The following is a 26301-nucleotide window of genomic DNA, read 5'->3' as shown; positions in this document are numbered from 1 at the left end:
AAAAAACATATTCTTTAAACAAATTTGGAGTTCGATCGATCTTTCTAACGATAATCGGGTGAAGATAATCGGTTTCGTATTAATATCCGACAAAGAACTTTCAGCATTCCTAAAATTTAGTTGACTTATGATTGAAAGACACGTTGGCTTGGTGAATATTTTCAGTTTTTGAAGATTTACTCCGAAAATTCGGATTGCATGACAAAAACACAAACCAAAAAAATGCGCGTGTACATCCTAAAAAGTAGAAAAAAATAATAGATGTCCATAAAAGATGTCTTAAATAAGCATTTGAAGTCTCATTTCATGTACTTTCCCTCAAAAATCGTTATACATTTTAATGAAAAAGAATCAAAAGTCCCTATCAGACATCACTTCTACGAATAAATGCTGAACTGGGTACGTGCTAATTAGTTGTATGTGAAAATTTCTGTATAACTTCATTAATTTTTCGCATTTCATAAACGTACTTTTTTTTTGGGACTTGCTTAAATGGAACAAATTTCAGTTATAATTACAGCTATGTAAAGTCAACGCATACATTTGTATGAATATTTGTTCACAAATATAATTAGAGTTCTCATTTTTCTCAAATTCTCTTCTACAAGTTATTAGTTATTTGGCTTTTAGTTTCGCTCTTGAATTTTTAATGCAATTCTTATTTTCATATGAAATAGTAAAAACCCTATTGTAAAGTTGGGCAGGTATTATAAATGAATATATGTGTGTATATGTGCCACACAGTTGTCCTGTAGTCAAGACGACTAGTTAAGAACAACTCTACAACTAGTAACTAGCGCAACTAGTTAGCGAACTGTCTATTTTTCATAGAAACAACTAGTATTTGTCACTTACTGATGCCCGCTGATATCTTAATTGTCCGATTCGGTTTGCAAGTATACCAGTCCCATATTAGTTCCACTTATATTCTCAGTTCAGACCCTCCATATTTTAACTACCCTCTCTTTTATAAAAACTTTCAAAATAATACCTGGCGCTTTCCTAATTAGTTTGATTTTAGTCAGTAAGTTCAAGTTGTAAACTGATATTTTTCGTGACTAGTGTGCTGCTGCACTGCAGCACTGCTCCTCGTAACAAACACACACTCATACTCTCCCACTGTGTACACCGAGTTTTACTCGAAGTCCTTTAATTTGGCAGCGACATACAAAAACCATTAATTTGCCCCCAACCGACTGGCGGCAGTTCAGTGTCGTCGCAGGAAGCCACAGTTGCTGGGCCAACGCCACACTGCACCATGCAACGAACGCCACAAATGAAACGACCAAAATTTAGCAGCAAACACGGCGGCAACACTAATGCTGCACGTTCGGGTAATTGCTGCACAAATACTCCATATACTCACTCGTACAAAAACTGCATGCGGTGCTCGTGTGTTCGTATGCAACGCTCGCACGTCGTGCAACCATACCTTACATGCTTACATACGAATATGTGTATACATTAAGCCTTCTGCAAAGAGTTACGTAGCGCTGTTACTGATTGCCGATGGACAGCAGGTTCGGAAGCTGCAGGTACATTAGGGTAGTTCTGATAAACCAGTTTTAAATGTTTTTTCAACAGTTTTTGAGTATTCCCTTTGGAGATGAAAAGTTTTAATAAACTCCATTGAATCTATTATCCAATCGAGCTCCAAGTGCTTCAGGCTAGTCACAATTGACGTGTGTGGCCTGGCGTTGTCCTGATGGAATAGAATTCCTCTTCTATTGGTTCAAGCTAATCGCATCTGGGCGATTACTTCCGGTCAGACGGTGCGAGTTAAGAGTTTGGTTCGATGGGACCACTTCATAGTAGATGATTCCCTTTCCACGATAGCTGGTTCTACGTAATCGGAACGGATCCGGATTTTTATCCGGCCAAGACTGTCAAATCGGTAGGATTCCTCTAAATTATTTCGGGAATGTTTTATGCTGTTACACCAACTACAATATTCCTTCCCAATCATATCAAATGAATAGCAAAACCCTCCAGATTAATCAATCCTAGCATGCCCACCGTTGGCGCCGGCTCTGCGGTCTGCCATTCCCGACTTTGCCTGACATTGTCGAAACTTACCCATTTTTCAGTATTAGTAACTTACATTATTATTCCACTTACAGTGGAATGGGAACAAGTAGGAGCATCATTATCATCTTGCAACTTGCTTCTGGGTGAATGGGTTTCAACTGAACTGAGCAGGCGCTGGTCAGTCACTAGCACCTGTTCAGTCGCAAGATCCTTCTGGCCCAAAGTAGATCGCAATAGGTCAAGGGAACTCTTCGCTTTTAGCAATGTCAATCATTCCCAAGTAAAGGAGTCCCATTGGGATTCACGCGGTCAAATTAAAAAATCTTATCTAATCATCCGCCTCAGAAATGGATCTATTTATTTTGTTGTGATTGGGTAGCGATCGGCATATGGAAAATCGGTGCCTGAAGATTTTAAAGACTAGTTGCGTGGCACCTCGGGCTACATCGGCCTTCTTTCTGTATTCAACCACTTGGTTCAAAGAGTTTCTATAAATTATATTAATATAAATTCGGAACCATGATTAGATCTTGGATCTCTTGGATCAAGTGACATCTCATTTTTCATAAAATTTACTTTAATTATTAATTTAGACTCCTGAGCGACCTAATGTCCAAATACAAAAGCATATTTGTCTTTGTTGTTGCTCGGCAGGCCGTCTATAACCTATGGCGAACAGCAAGCTGCTGTAGTATTGAATATTCATATATGTATATGTGATAGTACGGGCCTCCTATGCTGTAGCCTTGCCAAACAAGCTGGCCTCCAAAGCAAATTTGAAGTTGCCGTTGCCGTTGCCGTTGCAGTTGCAAATACCGTTGAGTGGCTGCCACTGCTGGCACTGCTGCCAACTACAACCAACCAACTACTCGAGTCGCCGTCGCTTCAACCATCCAGCACACAGTTTCATTTGCGGCCGAGTGTGGCGCATCCTTTGTGCCAGTTTTTTGCCGTAAGTTTTGCACGATTTTTCCGCTAAAGCAATCTCATTTTCATAAATTTACATCGTGGCAGGCAGCGATTTGCGCTCCAATAAGAAGAAGAAGCAGATGACGAAGAAAACAAATCTGAAAAAATGTCAGCCAAAAAAGTGAACAAAGGCTACGCTGTATATTAGAAACAGAAACACATATTGCATGGGCGTGCAGTGAAAGCTGAATAGCGTGTGTTTTGGGGGGGAAGAAAGTGTGGAGAGGTGAGCGCAAGAAGTTGCATTTTTTTCTCGAGAAACTCTGAGATATGACTGTGTGTGTGAAAATTGCAACAATATTGGTTAGGCAGCGGGAGCAGGCAAAGAGAGCAGAGCTTGCTGATACGCACCGCATGCTCGCCTGTTTTTTTCGTTTTGTTTTAGGGAAAGGATGTTGCATGTGCGCATGCTAAGCTTTTTGCACTCTACTTTGTTATAGTGATTGCTGTTGTTAAAATAATTATGTTGTTGTTGTTTATGTTTTTATTGCTCTCACATGCATTTGCTAGTGTGTACAATGATGCTTTATGACAGTACACTTTATTATTGTTGTTGTTGACTGAGTTGTTGTTGCTGCTGTTGTTTATGTTGCAGCAGTTAGGGCGTCAATTTGTATGTGTGTATGTGTGTGTGTGTGCGAGAGAGCAAAGCTGCAGGTGCTGCAGCCGTTAGGCTTTGATGCGCCTATAAAGCACAGTTATATGCGTTGTTGTTGTTTGTTGTCATTCGTAGTCGTCGTCGTCGCCCTCGTTGTTGTCATCGTTGAATGGTTGCATTTCGTATATGTCTCCAAACATATTTGTGTGTGTGAGTGTGCGCCTGGTTGGGCCGTTATTGTTGTGGTGGCATCTTGGGTAGCTCTTGTCCCTGCCATTTGTGTTTGTTGTTGTTGTTGTTTTGCACTTTTTCACTGCATTCTCGCTCTTTTGAGCTCCCCTCACTCTCTTTTGAATCTCCCCTCTCTTAATCCTGGCAATGCAGCAGCGTCCGCTGTTATTGTTGTTGCGCTTGCGGTTGCTGCTGTGGCTCCGACTGCTGCCACTTTCTTCATGGTGGGTATGCATCTCGAGATTTACAGTAACAAATCCGTGGCATTTAGTTTGCGCCGCTCAATCCGCTCGGGGGGCACACACTAGCACCAGCGCGATTTGGCATATTTTTCCACGCTGCCACACGCCGCCACTTGCATACATACATACACATTCGCCCGTGTGTGATTTGTGTTTGCGCTAGCCTCCAGTTGTGTTGGAGGAGCCGTGCCGAGCCGGAGCGTAATGGTGTCAGCACCAGCACCAGCACCAGCACCAGCGCCAGCAGTAGTGGTTGTGGTATGCGAGCGCGCGCGCGGTTTCAACTCCTTCGTTCTTGCTTGGCGGCTGGCTGCTGCATTAGCCAACAAAAATCTACGCGGTCTGAGTTAGAACTTTCGCCACAATATTCCCGTTATTGTTGTTGGTCTCTTACTCTTTTTTTTTTGGGTTTTTCTGCTGCGCCTCAGTGTGTGTGTCTGCGCGTTTGCGGCGGCTACGAATCCGGATCTAGGCATTTGGTTTGATTTATTTGACATTCGTTAAGTCACGTGGAAAAATAAAAAGCCTGTTAATGATATTTATGCCGTCGCCATCACCACCACCGCCGCCGAGCAGCAGCCGCAGTAGTGTTGTACCGTTGCAGCATATGGTTGTGCAGCACGCGAGTTGCTCGTCCAGCCAACTACTAACTAACGAACTAACAAGCAAAGCGCGTCCGTTAGACATATTGACATGGACATGGCACAGCTGCTGCACGCAGAGCCATGCTCCTGGATCCATGTCCGTGTGTGTCTCCGTGTAAACAGGGCGGACACGCAGCCTAATCGTGGCACTCGTGGGCACTCACAATGTGGACAAGTGTGATTTGTGGCTGTGGCGTTGTTGTTTTTGCGCGCCGTTGTGCTTGCGTTTGGGACATTGAAAGCGTGGCATATGCTTCGTTAGCTTCGCAGACTTTATGCAAAATTAAACCCTCATCAAATTGAATTCATACAAAGAAAATACAAAAAAAAAATACAAGAGAAGAATATAACAAAAATATCCAAAAAAGAATACAACAACAAAAAAAAAACAAATCAGTTCAAGAAGAAACATTCGAACAAAGCGGAAAACGATAAAACAATAAACGTCACTGTGTGCTTAGTGTCAATAGGGAATATACGCCAATGGGGCTAATAGCGTCTGCCAGCCAACCAGCTTGTACTGTAGTCTACTAATGAAAAGTGCCAAAATACGCAAATACACAGACGTTCGTTGATAAAACTGATGACCTAATTTGTATGTAATCAGCGACAAAGCATACACCAACAGCAGCAGCCTCAGTAGCAGTCTCAGGAGCTGGAGCTCAGGGGGTAGCTGAGGGCTTGGAAGATCCAGCATACACACCAGCTATTGAGAGAAGCTCTGAAGGACTGGGCTTGCTGGTCCAGCTATCTACGTGTCAATTACATATGAAACTTAGAAAAATCGAAAATTTCTCCACAAAAATACAACAACAACAACATCAACTGCCATTCCACCACATCACACCTCCGGACGCCATGGCGTATGCGTGACTAGAGCGCCTGATGATGCTGATGAAGGAGAACTCGCAGACATTTTTGGCGGCAAAAATTATAAGTAACCGTTAACATTGAGTGCCAAACTAATTCGCTGCCTTGCACCAAAAATTTGGACACAAGCAAGTGCCGTTATAACTATTGTGATTGTTGTTGTTGTTGCACGGCGTTTTTATTGTTATTGTTGCGCTGGAGTAAAAAAAATTATATAAAAATATATATAAATTAATAGTTAATGAATGCAGACATGTGAATATATATACATATACACATATATACATACAAATAAATATATATATATATATATATATAAACAATATATATACTAACTGTTAATTGAGTGTTCAACGCACGTTTTGGTCCCACAAAATTTGGTGCTGATTTGCCAACAACAACAATGCTGTGTGACTCCTGGCATTGCAGTTGTTGTTGTTAGAGTATGTGCCACAAATGGAAATGCTCGGTGTTGCCTTGAAGGAAGAAAGTCCGTTTTATTTGCGACAACAACGAACAGCGACATTGGTTTGACAACCCCCGGGCGCGTAAGTAATGTTAGCAATTATCGACGAATCGTGTTCTGTGAATTGATAACCCAAAGTGTGAACAAATAAAAAATAAATGAAATAAAATACAACAATCACAACAACACAAGAGCAGAAGCAGCAAGATTGATTTAAAATTAAAATCCAAATAGTAGAAATTGCGCGCGGTTGAGTATGTGTGTGTCTGTCCCAGCAGCTTACCACAGCCCCACAACGAGATTTTATGGTTAAGTAGCGTGTATGAAGAGCACTTACCGACACCACAGATACACGCTGCGTCCATTTCCACCAAAAACAACATCAACACCACATCACCAGCATCTTCCAGCGTATCTGCGAACACACTCACCTACATATGCGCCTAAAAGTATACTTCACCATTCGTACAATTGCAAAGTGTTTCATGTAGTATGTATGTATGTGTATATGTTGACGTCGTACGCAGATTTTTGAATGGATGAGGAGGAGGAACAGCTTTATGATTCATCATCGTCCGGATCGATTGTTTTCCAGTGGATTGGCTTAGAGACGGCCGACCAGCTGCCACCGTATATAATGCGCTACTACAATAATTTGCATCATCAGGTATGTAAAGACACACACACACACACAGAAATACACTTACTGAAATACATACACAACACCAAGTCCAACATTTGTAGCCTACAAATGTACTTTGAAAATTTTCACGTTTCTTTTTCTTCGTTTTTGAAAGCGTTTGGAGATTTGAATGTAATGGTCAAAAATGTGTTGTATTTGTTGTTTTTGCTGCAAAAGTAAAGCTGGTTGGTGGTCCGTCCACGTTCTATTTCAATTTTAGTATAGCTTGCTATTTTAGCTAGTTGAAAATGGCTGGCTACAAAGGCGATTAAGGGCTTAAGCAATAAGCCGAACGAGTAGATCATAAAACAAAAGAAAACAAAAGGCGGAGGAAAGGCAAAAAAATGATGATGTTGAAAAGCTTTTTCATTTCTCATTTGTATCATTAGCGTGTGCCCAATAACTGTTGGCTCGCTGACTGGCCATTTGTTGTTGTTTTCGTAGTGCTTGAGTGCTGCCTGCCGAAATTTGTGTTACCATTGTACTTATGTTACTTAGTTTTGCAAATGGACAGTGGAGATTTGTGCTTTCTTTTTTTTATCATATTTCTTGTTTTAGCAGCAAATGCACGTAGGCAGTATGTAGGCAAAATTAAATCCGTCAAAGGTAGCAAAAACTTGGCTTTTAAGTGGTTGAAACTTTGCTGCGTCGCGTGTATTAGTATTAGTGTAAATCAGCATGTCTGCACTTTAATTAAGCAGCCAAGAAGTTGGCAATGAGTTTATAACGGTAATGTGTGGAGTGCATGCGTTGCGGGAGAAAAGTTTTCAAACCAAAATCTGCAAGTCAAAGCTTTCAAAGACCGTATTAATTAATTTCGACTTAAATTTTCATTGTTGCGTTACCGTTGGAAACCGTTACAGTACTCGCATGTGCTCAAATCACTTTAAAGTAGAAAGTGGTTTAACATTTTTTGCTGGATAACATTTCTTCTGCTCAATTTGCACACGCTTTGACAGTTTTATGTAAAACTAGAAGAGTTATGAGCACCAGGTTAATGTTCCGATTTTGATAGCTGATTTTCTAGTCCTCTTCTCTCGCTCATATTTTGATGCTGTTCGAAGTAATTTAAAGGATGATCCATTTCGAGGTTCCCTATCTTTTTAAAGAAAAAAATATTGAAATTAAGTGGGGAACGTTTATTATCATTCGAAAGAACATTCTTTGGAAGAACATTCTTTGGCCAATCGACTGGCCCAAAACGTGAAACCGTTTTCTTCTGAATGAAATGGCAGCTCTTGAATCTTTACAGGTTACTCTTCGTCCCAAATGCGGTAATTTTGCTTGTTTACATACCTATTGCGCTAGAAATAGGCCTCATCGCTGAACAGAATTTGGTTCAAAAACGTCGGATCCTCTTGGAACGTTTAAAGAGCCCATTCGGCGAAGCGATGTCGCTTGGGTAGGTCGATCGGCTTCAGTTCTTGCAAAAGCTGTAGTTTGTAGGCTTTCAAGTTGTTCCATATGTCAATCCGAGTTGCTGCGAACAGTGCCGAATCGACACTCCATGGTCTTCGTGTACCCGGCTGCTATATTTTCATCACTGCGTCTTGGACGTAGTCTATTCGGTCGACTATTATCCTAAATGATATTTCCCATCGAGAAGCGGTATTTTGCTTCTAAATATACTTCGTTCTTGTTTATTGTATACTAAATTTCTTTCCAGCGAATATTTTCTTGAGAATATGAAAAAGGAAATGAAGGACGGATTCCTTTAATACGGTAGATTCAAATGCAATTCGAAGTCCCTTTCATGAAATTCATTTTCATTTATTTCTTCCACATTGTATATTTCTTACTTCGTCTACCAGTGGGACCCGATCCCGGACTTCCATATTCTTTCAAAATACTAAAAAAAACCCGGCTCTTAGCAAAATGTACAGATCCAATCCAAGAGGTAAAAGTTATGCAAATTGGTTTATAGGTTCCATTTTGGACTATCAAATATATTCCTTTCGAAAGCTTCATATTTTATCTTCGATTCAGTGTATTGCAAATTTAGTCTTCCTGTAGTAAATCAGCCCTGTCTGTCGTCTAACTTTGGGGACTATTCATTAGCTCAACTCCAACTAGTTTATGTGTTCAAGGTTAGAATATACTTAAAGGCTTTATAGAAACTGAGATGGTGTTTCCAGATTCAAGATTCCATGTTTCTTATTTGCATGTTCCATAAAGTTAAAACAGCAATACTGCAAATTTTTTTCGAAAATATACTTTTTATCTCCCATGCAATTGAAGTAAATCAATCTTCTCCATAAAATACGATCCATATCAAATTGATCCAAGAAGTGTAGATATCTTCTTCTAATTAACATTTGATTTCAATCTCTAATCTCTTATCATCAGCTCATCAAATTAAAATTTTCAATCCTAATTCCACAGTAGCGGTTGCATGCAATTTCACTCTACCGACGATGACCGTTCACCGCTCATTTCGTATTAAGGTTAAAAGCGCTTGCCTAATGATTTTCTAGTTTCTCCAGCAGTGATTGTTGGGCAACACTGAATGTGTGTGTGTGTGTTGTGTGTTACATTTTGTACTCGTATTGTGTTGCTGCCACATGCATGTTGCAACAAACCGTTGGTGCTGCGCTGATAAATATTTCATTTATGACGGAAAGTGATTGCAAATGAAATGAAATGCAAAAGTGAGACGGAGACGAAGCCGAAGATGAAAAGAATGATGCGCGAATTGGCAACGGTACTTGGCATCGAATCCATCATCTTAACGATTCACGACAAATTTGGGTGATTACTATGCCGTTACAGATGGCTGTTGGCTGATGTATGTATGTGTGTGTCGCAGTGAGTGTGTTTGATTGTGCGATTAAAGTGCTTGAAAGTGAGTGGTTGCTTCGTTGAACGCGCGAGCTGGTCGTTGTGCTGACTTAGCTGCTGAGATGTTTGTACGAGTATGTGCCGCATATAAGTAGATGTGTGTTTTTGTTAGTGCCTTGGACATAAGGATTATTTGTATATATGTATTGGTTGTTTTTGTTGTTGTTGTTGTTATGCCTGTGTTTTATTATTCAAATTGCAGCATTGTAAATCTTTGACCTACCCACATATGCTCAGCGCATACATGCCTGCTTACTTACTTATTTGCTTATGTGTGTGTTCGCATTGCATTTGCTTCACTGCTTATCCCTGTCATTCCAGCCGCTGCTGTCACTCTTGCCGTCTACGGTGTCTTCAACATCGTTGACGACATCGGCAAGGACATCATTGTAATTCATATGCTGTCTCATCAGCGCATACAAACCATATATATATGTATGTATGTATATATGAGTGTGTCTCATAACCCTTCGAATTAACAGTGTTCCCTCGTAATCACTGCAAATCGTTCGTACCGCATTAATTAAATTTTCACAAAAGCTTCAATATTCAAATTGTAATATCACCACTCGACACTTGGCGTTCGGCATTCGTCGTCGCACCGCGCTCGTAGCTCGGCGCTCGACCGTTGTAACCGTTGACTATGTTGCTATGAAATGTGTAGACACATTCACTTTGTGCACTTTTCATATGTAAATAAATGACAATAAATATTTTTTTCTCCTCACAAAAATCTATTGTTGTTGTTGTTGCATGATTTTTGGCCTTGTCAGTAGGGATAAGCGACGACGAATGCTAGAGATGCGTAGAGTGGTTTGTATGTCTATATGTATGTATATCACCGCTTTGTAACCAACCAACAGTTGTTGTTGCTGTGCATGAAAATAGTGCTGCCGAATGTGTAGGAGAGGAGAGGAGAAGTGGTGTGTGGGTAGCAAATTGGGGATTGTCATTGAATCCGAAAAGTTGCCGGATTAAAGTGTTGTGCAAACCGAGATTTCATTTATAAAATTGGCTTTGAGCAGCAAAGTGGAAGATAATTGGTTCACTTGAGGTTGTTGTTAATTAATTGTATAATCCGTTGACAGCAAATTGCGGTTATCTTTTACTGTACATAGTATATACACCCAAACATATAAACAGCAAGCGCGCATATTGTATATTTATCTTTGTTTGTATGCGTTAATAAGGTTTCTTAAATTCGGTCGTTTACCGTAATTCTTTGGGTTTCTCAGCGTAGGTGTGTATACACTCACTCAGTGGCCACACAAATGCGTGCGAATAGTGCTCAAACTTACCACAAACATACCTTTGTATATATATTTACATTTGTGTGTGTATGTGTTGATGTAACCGTATGCTTTTCGAAAAAGGTCGTTTTAAAGTATATTGTATAATTTAGAGTTTTATTGCCTTCGCGTTGCCCTTATAAGTAGAATTTGTGTGTATAAAGTGCGTCGAAATGCGGCTAGTACTTCCTTTATTAACTGTAGCGCAGTTTTGATTATTTGATTTTCTTCAAGTTAATTTTACCTTTGTTGAGGCAACTAGAATTTTGCAAAATCGTAAAATTATTCGTAATTGGAAATTCGCATCAAAGTGTTTTTCATTCAAATTCGTCTTCAAAAAACATTTTCATTCATAATTATCACTAATAATATCAAGTTATTATAACCTAAATTGAAAAACTAGAAAAGCACAACCAAGCTTGTTTGGACTGTTCGGTATTCTTGTAACCTTCTCATTTATACACTACGACAATTTTATACAGATAGCTTCTTAGTTGAAATGGTGCATACTCTTCGAGGTAAAGAGTGATCTTTTTCGAGGATCCCTACATTTTTTCAAAGAAAAAAACACACAACATTAAAGCTTAATGGCGAATGTTTATTATCATTCGAAAGATCATTCTTTGACATTTATTTTTTAAAGGTTACCTCTTTCAAATGTGGGCCGCGGCAACATCTCCGTTTGTCCATCCTTTGAGTCTAATTTTTGATGACTAGTTCGAGCATTTCGACTGCAAACTGGCGAATGTCACGTGTGATATTTTGCTCCAAAGATAAAATCGACACGGAATTGTCCGCATAGACTTTATATGTAACCACTGAAAAAAGTCTTACGGTCACACGATCTTGATGACCACTCGACCGGCCCAAAACGTGAAATTACCTGCTCAATAAATAGCAATATTCTCTCAATAAATCCATTGATTGATGCGTTGGGTGGGAAGTGGCACCGTCTTGTTGAAACCAAATGTCGCTGAAATCATGAGCTTCAATTTCAGGCATCAAATACTCGGTTATCATGGCGCTATAACGGTTGCCGGTTCTCACCGGCATCATTTTAGAAGAAATATGGAATTGTGGAACATGAATTTTTGTCATAAACTTTAACAATTATTAATTAATTGTTTCATGCTCTTAAATGTAGGCAACGATTTTTATGAAGTTCTTCAATGCTTCATTAACTACATACAATGATTCCATAAAAAATTGATTCCATTATGAATTCTTTAATACGAAATATATTTGCCACTATGTTTATTGTTCTACGCTCCTAGGATAGGTTTATGGCTGTTCCCCAGAGGGGCCTGTAGAGTTATTGTTCCAAAAAGTGAGATCTGAGAAATTTTTTCTTGATCTCGCAAAGGCGGGACATTCCAGAAGAAAGTGATGGGATGATTCCACCTCGTCCACCTCCAGGCAGCTTCTACAGCTAGCATCCTGTAAGATTTTTAACCTTACCGCGTGGTTGACCAGTTGACCAATGACCAGTTAGGACCACTACGACTAAGGAGAGTTGAACTTTACTGAGGGCGAACAGCACGGCAGTCCTCCTAGATCTAAACCAGCGCTTGTCCTAAATGTTGGTAACATTGTACACAATTCGATATTTCTATATACATATGCTTTCAACATACGCTACAATTGTGGGTTTTATATCTGGGGTCTGTCATAATGGCAGCTGCAACTTTCTTCCAGAATTCTTGAATTCTTTAAACTACTATACAAAAACTGTTATTACTTCATTTAATGAGTTTTACCTCACACAGCTCCATTTATAATTTTAGCCAGGAACTCCGTGAACTTTTTAAAATCAATACTGTTAATAAAAACACTTAAAATCGGAATTTCATGATTTTAAATTTAAAATTCATTTGCATTGCTCTACACATTCGCTTACGTTATTGCTGAGTATTTCATATGCATGGTATGGCTGACGTCTTATTGCGAGTTTTTCCGTTGTATTTTTATTGTTGTTTTTTTCTTCAGATTTTGCGAATAATGCGCGCATTTGCAGTTGGACTGTATACAAAAAAATCGACATCGACGTTTTTGCAATATTAATATATATTTTATTACGAGAGTATATGGCACTTTTTACACTTACATATTTTTAAAGTTTTTCCGGCTCAGCACCGACGCTGGCTGGCTGCTAGTTTGGCTAGCTGTTGGCACATGGCTGCCGAAGTGAGAATCACACTGAATAATACAAAAAATAACAAAAAAGAATAATAAAAAATTGCACAAACTGAGCGCACTTTTCGCTTACAGCATCATTCATTGCTACTATATGCATGAATTCCCATACTCATTGCCACACACACACACACTTGTGCTCACATGCATTTCACCGTAAATACTTGTATGAAAACAATAAAATATATGAATATGTAAAATATTAATTCAACTGTTTTGGCGAAAATAAACTTTTTTATGCACTAGTAAGTAAGTTTTTGGTGTGGCGCGCTCGCACAACGGCGAAAGTTCGTTCGGCCCAATAATTTTATCATCATCAACGATGGTGTGCGGGGCAACAATGGAGCGGGCAGTCGTGTCGCATGCCCCACTAACTGCTGCTTGCAAATAACTTGCCGCAGCAACAACAACAACATACGCTATAAGTTAGCTTAGCCAGCGAGCGAGCGGATAACTGGCGAACTGGCAAAATGACGCATCGGCCCACCAAACATTCCAACTGACAAACAGTGCACGAAGCGGCCTAACAAAATCGCATGTTTTTTTTTTTTTTGTTTTTTCTGCTCGTGCTCGTTTTTTTGTTTTTGTTAGCCACGTCGTCCTTTAATCACGTGCCCGTTTCTGTGTTCACATTTAAACTGGAGCATTTTTCATATTTACAGTCTGTTACGAGTATGTGTGTTTGTGAGTGTGTTGTTGCTGCAACAACGACTGCTGATGATGACGACGACACAGCGACAACGACAGCGCCTGGGAGTTGCCTGATGAAAGTGTATGCATACATCCTTTCACTGTTGCAGGCCTACTTTAACCGACAGGACCTACATAACATTGTTGTTGTTGTTGCTTGCTTGCTTGCTGGCTTCAATTGCTTGGCATGGCATTTATGTTGGTCGCTTGTGTTTGCTTAATGTTTTCGATACGCTCGGGTCCACTTTCTTGTTTATCTATTTATTTTTATTTTTTTGTATTTATTTTTTTCTTTTCTCTCGTTTCTGCAATGTTCTGGTTGGGATTTTTTCACATTCTCCATACGGTTAAGCAAACAAATGTGCTGCGCTACTTCATATGCCAGAAGTTGTGCATACTCCGTATATTTATATATGTATATAAAAGGTGTGTTCAAAAAATAACGGGAATTTTGAAAATTAAATTTTCTAATTTTGTTTTATTTTTCTTATTAATTTTTATTATGTCGATATACATGCCCTTGAAGAGGGTTAGACGTGTTTTTATGAGATTGGCGATTTTCGTTTGTTAAAAGCTCATACTTCGTTGCTTGTTCGTGAATTATTTGCCACTATGACGATATGACGATGCCCCAGCCTCCTCCTTCGCTAGACATGGCTCCGTGTGACTTTTTCCTAATTCAAAAAATAAATAGAACTTTAAAGAGTCCTCGTTTTCCGAGCACACAACGAGAAAGCGCTGAAAGAGCCAAAGGTTAACCCAAAACCCGATTTAAGAAGTGTTTCGACGATTAGAAGAAGCGCTGGCATAAGTGCCTAATACCGAATGGAGATTATTTTGAAGGCGACCATATTAATACAGACGCATAAATAAATAGTTTGAAGAAAATTCCCGTTATTTTTTGAACACACCTCGTAATAAATATTTTTTTCAAAAAAAAAAACGAAAATTGTCGTTATTTTTTTTAACATACCTCGTAATAATAATTTTTTCAAAAAACGAAAATTCCGTTATTTTTTTAACATACCTCGTAATAAATATTTAAAAAAACGGAAATTTCCGTTAATTTTTGAACATATCTCGTAAAAAAAATTTGTTTAAAAAAAAAAATCCCGTTATTTTTTGAACACATTTCGAAAAACTATTTTTTCAAAAAACTTGAAATTCCCGTTATTTTTCAAACACACCTCGTAATAGAAATTTATTTCAAAAAACGAAAATTCCCGTAATTTTTTGAACTCACCTCATACATATAAAGGTATATTTTATATAAACAGCATGTCCAAGTGACGTGGCATGCGGCGTGTAGTTGAGCCTGTGTCTATGCTACGTGCATGTTTTTTCCAATGCTTAGCTTTTATGGACAGTGTCTGTCGACGCGAAACATTTGTCTGTCTGTACGGTCAGTACGCGCTTTCTTTACTTTTGCGGTAAGTCAGCAGCAGCAGCAGCCACTTACGAGCATAAATATATATGTCTGTATGTATATATGTATGTGTCTACACATGCTTTGTATGCAATGCGCACAAACATGTTTACTACCCGTAATTAGGTTGCGGTTGCGGCGGCTCGTTTTCATTTCATTTTATTTCGATTTGCGACTTCATACTACTGTGTTTTTTTCCACACTCACTCGCTACCTTTAGATGTGTATGTTTGTGTTGTTAGTGTGTGTGCCTGCCTCTGTCTTTTTGGCAATGAATGTTACTCATACGCCATGTATGCTGGCTTCGCTGGCAGGCGTTAGGTGGTGCGGCGCATCCTTTTGCCAACCGCAAAGGATATCCCGTATTTTGTATGAAAAGCGTTTGTGAGCTACTTACTTAGCTAGCTGCCCTGCCCTGTCCGCCCACTTTGCCCAAAATGCACCGCAGCCGTTGTGCTGTTGGAAGGTGTGGTGTGGCATGGAGACTGACATGATTTAGAAACTCATTTTTGCGCTTCAAGAAATGCCAATGGCATACATACATATATGCCTGTGTGTTGTTCGCATATTAGCTCCTGTGCTTGCTTTAAGCCTTTATTTCATGTGTCCTCTTCACACATACTCACCATTGTATGCACTTAACCACCATCAGCATACATGCATACATACAGACAACCAGCGCCGTATCTTGGTTTGTCAACCAGTCCGTCAAGTTTGTCGTCTAAGAGTTTATCTATCACTCATACGCTACAGCGCTATGCAACAGCAACAACAACAATGTATGCAACTGAATCATCATCTAGTGCATGGATCCATCTATCATATGCATTCTCATCTTACACACATACATATGCAAGTATGTATATGAGCTTGCTTGCTGCTGGTGATTGTGCAGTTGCCGTACCCCTTCGTATTCAGCATTTGCATTTGTAAACAAAGCCTAAGTGTGAGCTTCTGAATTACGAAGGGATGTGTGCTATCAGTAAGTTTAAGTGCTGATGTGTTGTAGTGAGTGTGGTCTTGAACTGTTAGAAATTCCTCCTATGAGATGAGTCAACGGAAATTAAACGCTGTTGCATATTCTATATGTGGAATACATATGATTGATTCGTTTAAACCTGCGGATTTTTCATTGAGCTCTTAAAGAAAACTGACACCGTTTGAGACACCTCAAAAATATGATTTTTTTAATCATTTATGACAGCAAAGATTAGATCTTGAACTTGGAAACCTTCTGAGCTTTTTTCGAAGCCTTTTCCAGTCAAGAAATATCTCGATAGCAAAAGTTCATTTAGCCGGATTTAATAAAATATTAATTCCTGCGTTGTTTATACTGCGCTCCTAAATATAGGCAACGCTTTGTTTTCAAAGTATAATATTTTGACGGCAGTTTACAAAAATTTATATTTAGAAAAAAAAATCATAACAATCACCATATGTAAGTCTGGTAAGTGCGAGATTTAACATATCAGAACCTATCAGAATTTATTTATTCCCTACACATTATGATCTATATATGATAGAAAAAGTAGATTTCCGTCAAGCTGGATATTAAATTTCACTCCTCAAATATGGCTAGCTGAGATTAGGTTCAGAATCTTACATTCGCGACAAGTATTACAAAAGATCCTTATTGGGCGCCTTTAGCTTCCGGTCCATTATGTTGTCAAAAAGTTCCCAATTATGGATTTCAAACCTACCCTTATATGTATATCACAGAAGCGAGCCTACATATTATACATTTTATGAGGCGAATAAAGCTCATTCTTGCCAGCTAGCTTGGTTCGCCAAGAGTATAGCTACTGAGATATTTCAACCTCAGTCTTGCGAACCATGGGCAGTGGAGAAGGAAATTACTCGATGTTTCCATCTTTTTCCTCCATACGATGTGAACATTTTTAAGAGCGATAGTTCACCTGACTTCTTGGGTTCCCCTCTGTGCCGTAAGATTCTCGCAACCGAGCAGATGTTGATTGCTAACAGACTGTTATCGAATTCGCGGGAGCTCCGTTGATCAAGCAGTGGAACACAAGAGGTCAAAGAAGCCTCAACTCGTTCGCAGTCTATTGAAATAGCGACACGAGTGTCCTTTCTTTCGAGTTCATCAGCTCTGCAGTTCCCAGGGTTTCGATGTGACCTGTAAATGGTCAGAAGTTGGTGAAATATTTCCTCCATAATGCATAAAACTCCATTCCGGCCTACATTTTTTATATCTAAAATGGTCTGTAGTATATGTATATAAATGTTATTCCAAATCTTCAGATGTTCTTTATGTTTTTTCTACCGTAATCTCTGAACTATTCCAAATTAATACCATTAAACACTGAATGAGATATTTTAACGTTAGTTTTTCTGCACTCCAAAATGTAGACAACGATTTGTATGAAGTTTGCTAAAGCATCAATGAACCATTTCTATTTTGAAGAAGTTCATTTAATCCGATTTAATAAAATATTATTGTAATTAACCTATCATTTATTTATACAATTCGAAATATTCCCAATTTTAATTAATCTACACCCCTAAATGTAGGCAATATTTTTTAAGGTACTAAAATATGTTAGCCTTTCTTACATGCTTTCAATGCAAGCTTCAATTGGGGTTTTTATCATTATGTCAGTCGCAACTTTCTTCCAGAAATCTTCAATTTTTTCGACGATAAAACATAAACTTAAAACTATGTACCGTTGCAAGCGCACATAGTCGCACAGTTATAGACCTAAACTGGCGCACTGCTTGACTGATTTGACAGCCCACCTGCCCGTGAGGCGGGCAGACATATCAGCATGCAATCCCTGCAATTTGTCATAGCGTCAGCGTCTGTTGTACGAATATGTCAAAGGATAGGCATTGCGCAATATAAATTCGCTGCTGAATATCTGAATGTGAATACATGCCCATACGCATAGCCTGAACAGACGCATCATACATATGTACATATGCTAAATATGTATGTATGTCTGTATATAATTGTAAATATTCAAATTTAAGCTTGCTGATGGTCGCTGGTAAGCTAACATATGTACGGCATAGATTTGTATAGATGTATGTGCCTTGGTCTTGCCGATTGTGTCGAGTTGTCACTGTGTCGGCTATTTAGTTTGGTTGGTCCTCCTTTCGTTCTTCGGTCGTGAGCTGGCAGTTTCTGAGCCGTTAAGTCGTTTACCGATTCTCTGTGTAATTGTGCTTACTTAATGCTTCTCTGTAGCCTCTGACTCTGACTTATGCTGCCTCTGTTGCTGTTGCTGCTGCTGCAACGAAGCGCTGTCATTGCCATAGTCAAAATGCTTTGCAGGCAGGCACATCGTACTCGTACTCGTCGTACGTTCGACGAACACAATCGTCTTTTGTGGCTGCAATGCTAACGTTATTTTACTTTTGCTGTCATATGATGATGTACATATGTATGTGTTGTTGTTGTTGCTGTTGGTGTTGTTGTATTGGCAATAATGACTGTGTCCATTTGAATTGCTGTGCGCTTAATCTGGCAGCAAAAGCAATTACACATACGAATTGTACTCGTGAGAGCAAGAGCGTGTAGAGAGAAGCACGTGAGAGCACAAGGACTTCATAGTTTAAACTTCGATTTGCACATGCGCGTTGTGTAAAATGTTGTTGAGCAGCTTAAAAGCCGAGCATAATTTTTTAGCTTTAAATTTACGGGTGTTGTTGTTGTACTTGATGCTGTTGGTGCAGATTCAGCGCTACCGTAGTGAGTGGCCTGAGCACGCACAGCATCCACCAGTCAAGGAGCCAAGGGCGCAATGTAGTGTTGCTGTCTCTCCGGTGGGGTAGGAGAGCTCACGAGCATATTGCCTTGCTTTCGACTGTCTGTATTGCCATCTCGCTTGCTCGTATTGCCGCTACTGACAGCTTCGAAAGCTGTACCGGAAATTGATTGCTGCCAAAGTCGACGCTGGCAGCGCCGTCGCAGTCACGACGGAAAGGTAAAATCTATGCCTTACCGGGTGGCATGCATATGCGCGCTCAGCATCAGAGCAGCAACAGCAGAGCGCAGAAACATTCGAAACATATTTGCTTGCTGTCGCTTCACAATGGTGTGATTTGCTGCATTCAGCGCTGCAATAATTTTTAGTTTGGATTCTGAGAGCCATTGAGTCAAATTCGTCGATTTCTGGCGTTGAGCGCCATTTAAGTCAGCCAATACTTTGATACGCTGCTGCTGTCGCTCTCTACGCTCTTTGACAATATATTGTTGTTGTTGTGATGCTGCGCTGTTCGTAGTGTATGCTTCGTCGAAGGATCTGCGCGATTTTCGCGTCTATAACAGTGTACCTTGCTGGCGCTATTTGTGGCAGTCGAACGCGAGCCCTTGGCTGGAAAGGGTACACACAGCTCAGCACAGCACTTCTTGCTCTCCACACATACACTGCATAACGGGCATCAAGCGAATAATGAAATATAAAAAAGAACTAGAAAAGTAAAGCTAAGCAAGGAAACATACACAATTTAGTAGAAGTGTTGCAGAGCAAAAATTGTGAAAAAATATATATTGGAGAGACTTGCGAATTTCAGACAATAAAATCAACTGTGAATAAAATAGAAAATTAATTACAAAATGAAACTTAAAGTAAATATTATTGTTTTCGTGTAATTAGAACGCTTAATTTTAACGGTATTTGCATTTGAAGTGAAAGAAAAGTTGAAGTTGTGCGTGAAAAAACTGAAATCTTTTTTTCTTAATTTTTTTTTTTTGCACATTCTACATAGCCTCAACCAGAGCCAGAGCGTTTTTGCTACGACTCCTTTTGACTATATGGCAGTTGGCATGGTCATGTGCAATTGTCTCGGTGTGTGTATGCGTGTGGGTGTGCGTTCGTGCGTTTGTAGCGCGGTGAGGTGTAGAGGGAATCGAGTTTACCTTGCCTAACTCCCGCCCTTCGCCGCTCATACCCAACCTTACATTGATACGCACACATATTGTGAGTTGTCATTGCCATGCTAGCTGTTGTTGTTGTTGTTGCATATATATGTATATGCTTAAGTGATTTTTTACTATTTGAAAAATTTCAAAAAAGCAACAATCATCTATGCTAACGCGAGTGGGCAGTGCAATGTTGCGGCATTGAAGGCGGACAGCTATACAATGACAGCGAACTAGTAAAAAAAGGAAGAAGAAAAAAGAAAGCGTTGAATAAATAAAAATAAATAATACGACGCGGCATATTGGCTGTTGTAATAAGAATAGAATAATAGGAAAATCGCGTTGCGTGCGTGGGCGTCTATACAATTTTTTTTTTGCTCTACAAGCGCTTCAAGTGGGTTGGCTGTGGTCACAACGGCGGAGAGCATGCACTTGCTGTTGCAAAAAATTGCAAAAATAAGCATAATTCGCAATGCAACTTGCTGTGTGGCAAGCTGCGCGGTCACTACAACTCAAGCTAGAGTCTATATAGCGATGGCTATATGCCGTTATAACCGTTATTGACGCCGTTATCTATAGAAAGTATACCTCCCACCAACACAAACTGCCTTGTTATGGCTACTCACGCTAAATTAAATATGTCTGCCTCAAATTAGACTCCATACACTTGTCTATAATAAGTACACACGCCTAAATGTATGCTAATAAGTTTTTTGTTTCATAGTTTGCCTAAGGATTTAATGAGAGAGCAGGCAGTGGCGGCTTAAACGCCAACTTTTCATGGAGACTTTATGACGCCCAACAATTTTTGCCGTTATACAGCTTCTCTAAATATTTTCGCGATTTTCGCGTCAATACAATTGTTTGTTTTTGTTTTTGTCTGCCATGTAAATAGCCCTAAACGCTCGCTGCCTACTCAACTTAATAAGAAAATTTGCAAAGAACTCAGTAAAAAGCTTAAAAAGAAAACGAAATTTTTCTTTACAAAGCAAAGTAAGGGTCGTAGTAAACGTCGCTTAATGGTTGCTGTTGTTGTAACGCACTTAAACTTTTTCACTCGACGCGCATAGTAAAAAGGAAATTGAACAGTAGTGTGCTCGATACGCTGAAAGCAAGCTGCAAAGAACTTATACAAAAAAGAAAGAAAAAAAATAAAAAAGAAATTATAAAAGAATAACAACAATAAACACACTGAACTTTGTAATATAAACGCAACGCCATAAATAAAAAGGAAAGAAAAGAAAAAATAACGAACTTTGTCTACGTCTGTGTTTGGACTTGGACTTGGTCTCGATGTTACAGCGTAAACGACGAGCAGCGTAGCAGTAGTGTGTGTAAGGCACGCACGCACACATTAGCGAAACACACACACACTCCATTTTCTACATCACTTCGTGCCTGTGCATCTGCCTAGTGGCTCAGCACCTGCCTCAGCCCCAAAGCGAGTCCTCCACCGCCGCGTCGGATTGAGCTTCAGACAGAAACAGTAACAGCATTAGCGGCGTCAACCGTTACATCCCGCCGCGCGCACGCCGCCGCCGCTCTACATAACTCAATCCAACCTTTGCGGCGTCAGCCAACATCAAACGGTCGCGCGCTCAGTCTTCATTATACTACAAAGAAGAAGAGAGTTGTGCACTCGAGTGTGTGTGTGCGTATTACAGGCGGCTGAGCGCTGTTGGAGTACTGTTTGCTGCTGCTGCTGCTGCCTTCACCCCAAAATCTGTTATTGATTTTGGATTCAAACACACACGGCCAACGTCGCTAACGTCCTCATCGTCGTGTGTTGTTGTTGTTGTAGCTAACTGCTAACGAGAGAGGCAGCCGCTGCCATACACAGCAAAAAGCAAACGCATACAGTGTTTGTTGCAACGAGCAACAACAACAAGAAAGTGTGCGAGCGAGCGGAGCCGGGGAGTCGGGATTCAAAGTTGTTGGAGACGAAGCGTAGCGAAGTTTAGTGAGCGCACGTCCGCCCACCCGCTTAGCCAGTGAGACAGCGCGTCAGTCAGTCAGTCAGCCAAGCAGCCGTGAAGATGCTAGCAATATTGTTGTTGTTGCAGTAAGTATGACTTTGCCACTTTTTACACACAATTCTTTTTTCGCTGCTAAAGTTTGCTTTAGACTTTTTGTTCGAATTCTTTTTTCACTACGGTTGTTCTTTTTTGCTTTCATTCACATTTGTTACTTTTTAAAGTTTTATTTGCCAGTTTTTGTTTGTGTTATTGTTGTTGTTGCTGCTGCTTTCTGTTCCATGTTACAGTTGGCTCTTGGCTTAGATTTCGCTTTCCATTCGCATTTCCATTACATTTGCTTGTTGGTATGTTTGTTTGTAGCGCGCGCGCGCTCGTCTAGCTGGCAGTGCGTGTCCTGCTGCGTTTAAGGATGCGCTCACCCCATCGCCCCATCCATCCACCGCTTAACAACATTTGCACCGTTAGCTGAGTTTTCATTGTATGCCTTGTTGAATTGGCCGCAACAATATTTTAAAATGTTTCATAAATTTTTCAATTTGATTACAAGTTTTCGTTCGTGTTTTTTCGCCACCACTCGTTGTTCATCTACTTTGCATTGCCTATGCCACAGAAGAATTTTGTAAATTTAAGCAGATTTTTCACCGCAGATACGCTTTTTCGCACGACACAATTCGTGTGTGCTGGCACACTCAACGTACGGTTGGTCCACAGTGCTCTTAGTATTCGTAGTCCTCACAGTCCTTTTAGTCTTCGCAGTCTTCACAGTCCTCACAGTCAACCACGTCTCGTCTCATCTTGTGTTTGCTGTTTGACTTTTTGCTAGCTCGTTCGTTCGTTCGTTCATGCTTTCGTTTAATTTAATTAAATTTTCCTTTGCGGTTTTTATTTGCAACATCTGACATGGCAGCAGCAGCAACAGCAGCCATTTGCTGCCGCGCAACTAGCAAGTTCCCATAAATGTTATTTCAGCATATTCTTTAGCCTGATATAATTCGTTCTTTGGATTTTATTCGGTACATATTTTTTTTGTATTTTCCACTTCCTCTTCCACTGCCATTCGTTTTGTTTTTATTCCTGTTATGGCTGCTGTTTCTTCTGCTGCCATTGCTGCTGTTGTCATTGCCGTTGCTGTAGTTGTAGCCTAGACGCCTAACTGCCGTTATACGTGTATCTTCCACGTAGTTGGGGGAAACTTTCTGCTGCACAGCAGTTGATTAATCGGAAATACCAATTTAATTAAGAAGAAATTTTCAACTTCCTGCAAATGTTTGTGCTTAGCTTATACTCGTATACTACATAGTCGTAGCGAGAAGAAAGCGTGCGAAAGATGCCTGAATTAATTGAGAATTATAAAGTTTTTTCATTCCAAATACATTGTTGTTTGTGTGCGCACATACCTTATATTTAATATGTGGGTGGCCTTTTAAACGGAAATTAAAGAAAAAAATCAGTTGGAATTAGATGGAAATTTTTAAGTATTTAATCCATTCAAGTGTATAAATTATGCTCAAGATTTGTGCGAAAAAATCACTTTTTAAATTGAAAAAAAAAAAATTCAAAAATTCTAAGTAATAAATATCGATAAATTCACTCCACTCTTTTTAATATGAACTGCAGAGATACACTATTTTCCACTTTGAATGTTGATTGGTTTGTAAAAGTAAAATACAACTGTTTTCAGCATCCTTAAGCGTCTCTAGAAATTGTTATTCAACCATTCATCGACACATTTACCATTTCGCAATTGAAATTGAGTGTAATTGCCGCTCTATTACATGGACCGCGCTTTAAAATGAGCCATTTCGCATGCGAGTCACGTCAACACCGTTAAAGCTCGCTGTTTATTGGATGTAGTAGCTTTTAATAGTTAATTGCGATTTAGTAGTTACACCTTTTATATTATGCGAATTTCTTGGAAATCAAATAGGATTCAAATCACGTGGTGGGTGTTTATATTAAGCTTTCATGCTGTTTTCTGTTGAATATTTCACGAGAATAGTTAACTTGAACTCTTCTAATTTTCAATTTCATTTTGTACGGCGTTAATTTCTGCGAAAAACTCTATTGAAACATTTCAACGAATCTGCAATAAACGATAACTCATCAGGGGAGCTTTCATAAGCTTAAAGTGCATAGCTATGAAAGCTTTCATAACTATTGAAGTTTTGATAAAATAAATTAAATAAATGTGGTCTGAGATGTACTTCTACATATTTTGTTCATATATTTAATTTTAATTTAGTCGCAATAGAGAATGACATTCTATTGAATTGCTTTACCCTGGTCAAACTGCGATAACCAATCCTTTACCTTAATATTTTTACAAATTTACTGGAGAATAAACTAAAAAAAAAACACTCAATAATAACTAACAATATCGGAAATTGATGCGGTCATGCAGAAGGCAGTTGGGGTAACAAAAAATAAAAATTAAATAAAATTTGACAACTTGATTGTCATTTCACTGGCTTTTATAAGCGATGCCATACGGGACAATCCCCAAATACCAGTTCTAGATATTCTAATCCTACGTAATGCAAGATTCTATGAAGTGCTTACCTTTCTTCTAAGCATTTCCTTCAAAGTCTTTTAAGAAACTGGAATAGTTTGAAGTGTTCCCAAGAAAAAAGATTTCCTAGATATTATAATCCTCTATAATTCAAGATTTTCTTGAGTGTTTACATTTCTATACAACATTTTCCGCAAAATTGTTTAAGAAATTGGAATCGTTTGAAGTGTTTTCAAAAAGAGATATTACCAGAGTGATCTCAAGATACCTTTAAATATTCACCCATTAATATACAGTGGAACTTCTCTAACTCGAATCACCATAATACACAAAAAAACTTCGAGTTAGAGAGACTTCGAGTTATAGAATTTTCATTAAAACATATCAATTTTCAAAAAACTGTAAAATATAGTTTTATACACTGTTCTATTTATTAACATCGCATAAAGTATTATGTACATACGTTAAAACATGTAGTCTATATCCCATGCCTTTGTTAGATGACTTATGCAATCCATATGTGTAATATTATATTTTTTTATTGCCTCCGTACAATATAGAGGGACTCTTTTAAAATTCTGCCTCGATAGTAAAATTTTAAATTTTGTATTATGTCCTGACCAAAAAGTTCGATTTATGGAAGGAAATTTGTATGAAAGTTTGACTTTATTGTCTCTTCAAGAGTTCGAGTTATGGAGAACTTCGAGTTATAGAAATTCGAGTTAGGGAAGGAAATTTGGCTTCTAAACGCTATTGCCAATTCAAGTGTTCGAGTTATGGAGATCTTCGTGTTATAGAAGTTCGAGTTATGGAAGTTGCACTGCATTTCGAAATGCTTTACTAAAAATGCAATTTTATTGTCGTATATAGACGATTATAATTAAATTATTACCTGCTTGTCAAACAACCATTTTAGAAACAAATTTGATAAAATTGTTTCAGCGTTTTCGAAATCATCTTCATCATATCTTCCGATACTTTCATCATATTGTTATTTAAATATTTTACTTAATCTCAAAACTTTCTAATAACAGATATGGTGTAAAGCCCTTACTTCAAAAACGTCACTTCAAAATCCGTTAGCTTAAAAATCGTTACTTTTTTCATAAAAATTATAAAAATGTAAATTGATTCGCCCAGTTTTAACATTCTCGATAAAGTTAGCGCATTAACTAGTTACTTACACTTCAAATATAAATCATAAACTTTAAAAGCTGTCTAAAGACCTTTGTCCGAAGGTGTGAAAGCCCGCTTCATTACTAACAGAATGTGGCAGCTGCCTTGTAGCGCCCGCCTACCGCAGTATTATAAAATGTAAATTTTATATATGTGTTGATACCGAAACATTAGCATAAGTACATTTTTATGAATGCACGAAAAGCATTTTTATGCTAAAAACGCTATAGGCGCGAGCGCTTAAGCACGCCAAATACCTTAATAAAGTGAAGAAGATATTAGGAGCGAATGTATGTAGCTTAAAATTTTAAAATATAAATATCCATAACCACATACACACATAGTCACATAAGTGGGGTTCGAAACTTTTCCTTGAACCCCCCTTGAAATATTGAAGTTTATGCAAAATGAAGAAGAAGATTTTGCCGAAAAGGCAAACGGAAGACATACAACCAACGAAATCCGTACAGGAAACGGCAGCACTATAGTTTCGTAAAAAGCTACAAAATGCGCTCGATAATAGTGAAGACATGATATTACAGTTAGACAATTTTCGCAAATAATACCAAATGCAATACAATGGGATATG

General features: G+C 38.9%; 1 protein-coding gene across 10 annotated transcripts in view; it reads left to right on the top strand.

Moving 5' to 3' along the window:
* Window positions 1–26301, top strand: part of LOC105213305 (peripheral plasma membrane protein CASK) — a 72408-nt gene that overhangs the window by 9494 nt on the left and 36613 nt on the right. Inside the window, exons 1-2 of one of the 10 annotated variants that reach the window (XM_054226023.1) lie at window positions 19240–19757; window positions 21122–22113. The exons of 6 other annotated variants lie outside the window; for them this stretch is intronic. The gene's annotated coding sequence lies outside the window, so the exon portion shown is untranslated. Of the gene's footprint in view, window positions 1–19239; window positions 19838–20176; window positions 22114–26301 lie in introns of those variants that run through there. 3 more of the 10 variants (XM_054226024.1, XM_054226021.1, XM_054226025.1) reach the window with 3 other exon arrangements.

The sequence above is a fragment of the Zeugodacus cucurbitae genome, chromosome 2, assembly GCF_028554725.1.
Source record: "Zeugodacus cucurbitae isolate PBARC_wt_2022May chromosome 2, idZeuCucr1.2, whole genome shotgun sequence".
NCBI classification, from domain to species: domain Eukaryota; kingdom Metazoa; phylum Arthropoda; class Insecta; order Diptera; family Tephritidae; genus Zeugodacus; species Zeugodacus cucurbitae.
Note: the sequence above shows the minus strand (reverse complement) of the source record. Positions and strands in the feature narration are given on the sequence as shown.